We start from the raw sequence: 4,059 nt of genomic DNA, 5'->3' as shown, positions 1-4,059 counted from the left end.
ATGGTGTTTATACTTGCGTACTATTGTTTGTACAGATGAACGTGGTACCTTCAGGCGTTTGGAAATTGCTCCCAAGGATGAACCAGACTTGTGGAGATCTACAATTCTTTTTGTGAGGTCTTGGCTGATTTCTTTTGATTTTCCCATGATGTCAAGCAAAGAGGCACTGAGTTTGAAGGTAGGCCTTGAAATACATCCACAGGTGCACTTCCAATTGACTCAAATGATGTCAATTAGACTATTAGTAGATTCTAAAGCCATGACATCATTTTCTGGAATTTTCCAAGCTGTTTAAAGGCACAGTCAACAGTGTATGTAAACTTCTGACTCACTGGAATTGTGATACAGTGAATTATAAGTGAAATAATCTGTCTGTAAACAATGTCCTAACCGACTTGTCCTAACCGACTTGCCGATGTCCTAACCGACTTGCCAAAACTATAGTTTGTTAACAAGACATTTGTGGAGTGGTTGAAAAACAAGTTTTAATGACTCCAACCTAAGTGTATGTAAACTTTCGACATCAACTGTAAGTATTCAGACCCTTTGCTATGAGCCTCGAAATTGAGCTCATGTGCATCCTGTTTCTATTGATCATCCTTGAGATGTTTCTATAACTTGATTGGAGTCCAGCTGTGGTAAATTCAATTGATAGCACATGATTTTGAAAGGCATACACCTGTCTATATAAAGTCCCATAATTGATAGTGTATGTCAGAGCAAAAACCAAGCCATGAGGTCAAAGAAATTGTCTGTAGAGCTCCGACACAGGATTGTGTTGAGGCAAAGATCTGGGGAAGGATACCAAAACATTTCTGCAGCATCGAAGATTCCCTAGAACACAGTGACCTCCATCATTCTTAAATGGAAGAAGTTTGGAAACACCAAGACTCTTCCTAGAGCTGGCCTCCCTGCCAAACTGAGCAATGAGGGCAGTAGGGCCTTGGTCAGGACCAAGAATCCGATATTCACTCTGACAGAGCTCCAATGTTCCTCTGTGGAGATGGGAGAACCTTCCGGAAGGACAACCATCTCTGCGGCTCTCCACCAATCAGGCCTTTATGGCAGTGGCCAGACGGAAGTCACTCATCAATAAAAGGCACATGACAGCCCACTTGGCGTTTTCCAAAAGGCACCTATAGGACTCTCAGACCTTGAGAAACAAGATTCTCTGGTCTGAAGAAACCAAGATTGAACTCTTTGGTCTGAATGCCAAGTGTCACGTCTGGAGGAGACCTGGCATCATCCTTACGGTGAAGCATGGTGGTGGCAGCATCATGCTGTGGGGTTGTTTTTCAGCGGCAGGAACTGGGAGACTAATCAGGATCGAGGGAAAGATGAACGGAGCAAAGTATCTTTGATGAAAACCTGCTCCAGAGTGCTCAGAACCTCAGATTGGGGTGAAGGTTCACCTTCCAACAGTACAACGACCCTAAGCACATAGCCAAGACAATGCCGGAGTGGCTTCGGGGCAAGTCTCTGAATGTCCTTGAGTTGCCCAGCCAGAGCTCGGACCTGAACCCGATCAAACATCTCTGGAGACCTTAAAAAATCTGTGCAGCAACGCTCCCCATCCAACCTGACAGAGCTTGAGGGGATCTGCAGAGAAGAACGGGAGAAACTCCCCAAATACAGGTGAGCCAAGCTTGCAGCGTCATACCCAAGAAGAATTCTGGCTGTATTCGCTGCCAAAGGTGCATCAACAAAGTACTGAGTAAAGGGTCTGAATACTTATGTAAATGTGATATTTTGCTTTTTGCTTTGTCATTATGGGGTAATGTGTGTAGATTGATTAGGATTATTATTATTTTTTAATCAATTTAAGAATAAGGCTGTAACGTAACGAAATGTGTTAAAAGTCAAGGGGTCTGATTACTTTCTGAATGCACTGTATGTGGAAGAGTAGCTGCTGCATATACAGTAGCTAATGGGGAACCTACTAACTTAAGCTAAACTTCAGATGATCACAGAGAGACTGTGGTAGAGAGAGAAAATGAACAGATGACCCCAGAGTTAACGAACAGCAATTAGAGAAGAGAAGTAGCTCTGCAGTATTTTATGCCCTTCCACATGTCACCTTCCTCAAATTTTACCTGGAGTGGAAGAGAGAAAGTTGTACAATGTGTCATCATAAGACTTCTTTAATGAAGTATCATACTATCTCTACACACAAGGAAAGAGCAAGGAGGACCCATTATATCGTTTGATACACTAATAATGTCTCACCCTGGCCGAGAGGGGCTGTAACTAAACTCAGTTCAGTACCATAGATCCAACTACACCACCCTACGATTACACCAAGAGCATAGGGAGTAACAGTTTTACCATAGATAACACAGGTTCTTTGAGAATGGGCTTGAGTGGAAATTCATGAAAGGAAAATCAGAGGCAGGTATTTCTCTCCCAATTGTGGCTTCCATCAACCAAGTAATACTTCTCTTAGCAAAACCAAGGCTTTAAAAAAATCTAAAAAGCTCTGCTACAGCCTCCAAACAAATATAGTTTACCTCTCACCTGTACTTTCCCCTGGACAGCCACACCTCAACCAATGGAAACAAGGGTTATAAAGGGGCAGAGAAAAACAGGGAGACCATCACATTACTCAATGAATCAAGCAATAAACAAGCGCTCAATTAAGAGCAAATGGTTAGAAGCATGCACAATAATTAAGATTATTTGTCAGACCTGTGACAATAAGATCAGCACTAGATTGAGTACAGTTACATGCACACAATAATATGATTATTGTGGACAGTCAGATTAATATAATAGTTCGATTAAAACGTTTACATGCTTTGCAAGAACAACGATTTTCCTAATAATCCTGTTTACATGGACACATCTGAAATCAGGCTACCTGTTGGGACTTTGATGAATGCAGAAAACCTCAATCAAAATGAACTTCCTACCACTGCAACATGTTCTTTTTGGGAAGCCTATTTGATTCTGAGTTCGAACATAAATAACGTTTGTATGTGAAAACTACTTCTAAGATGCATACTTTCAGTTGTTCCCGATCTCACTTCACTCGCGCTAAAGAGGGACGCTTTCTCGGCTGGTGCTGGCCCATGCAGATCGAATACACCGCTGAAATACACGCATGTTTACTTGTCCTAATGATTCGAAAGATTTCTCAGAAAACCGGCTGTTTTAATCATCGTATGCTTACTTTGATTATGACCCTACATCGATTAAGATAAGCAGACTAAGGTGTTTACATGACCAATGCAATACTCGGCCAACTACCATAATCAGTTTATTATTAGTGTGCGTGTAAACCTACTCAATGGTTCTAAGAATACCAGGTTTTCTTCTGGATGGTGTCAATCAAGGTAACTTTTGTTTTGAGCTTTTATATGGGCAATTGTGACTCTTAAATTCTCCTTTTGCTTGATCACATTTTGGCCAAAACAGTTAAAAGCATAACTGGCATCACCCACCAGAAGTTACAATGACACCTTTATGGAGATAAAGAGGATTGTGGTCCTAAAGCAATAGCATGCAATCCTACTGCATTCTGCTCACCTATGAAGTTACTGGGTCAAAACATATAAACAACACCCACAACATTCATGTTTAGCTCATTTGACTCTTTTAATGCAGTATTGTTTTTAACAACAATGACTTTTGACCCTGTACTAAGAATAGCCCATGTCCTTGTTTTCCTCACTGGGCAGCATCTTGTGTAACATGGCGTTGTGCAACCATTATGGGCACTGTGGGACAAATACTCACAGAGCAATCATCTGCAAAGACTGATGGGAATTATGCAAATGTGCTCTGACTGAAGGGGACACTAAGCATCCGTGGTCGCCACATGAGCGTGAGACGGACTTAGCCTCTGATGTCACTTAGACGTTGTCTTGTCAACTCATGGCCAAAAAGCGTTACTTAAGTAAGCGCCATAGGAGACATATGAACTTGCTACTAAGCCTCAAGGGCTGATACGTGGTCAGTGTTATGATTGGCCCCCTTATGGTCAAGGTTAGGGTTGAGGCAGGGTAAACTAATCCTATATCTGTGGAAAGACAAGTGGTGCCCTATTGGACTGCAGCTGGT

This window comes from Salvelinus sp. IW2-2015, linkage group LG27 (assembly GCF_002910315.2).
Source record: "Salvelinus sp. IW2-2015 linkage group LG27, ASM291031v2, whole genome shotgun sequence".
In the NCBI taxonomy this organism is placed as follows: Eukaryota; Metazoa; Chordata; class Actinopteri; order Salmoniformes; family Salmonidae; genus Salvelinus; species Salvelinus sp. IW2-2015.
The sequence above is the reverse complement of the archived record's forward strand: the minus strand, read 5'-3'. Positions refer to the sequence as shown.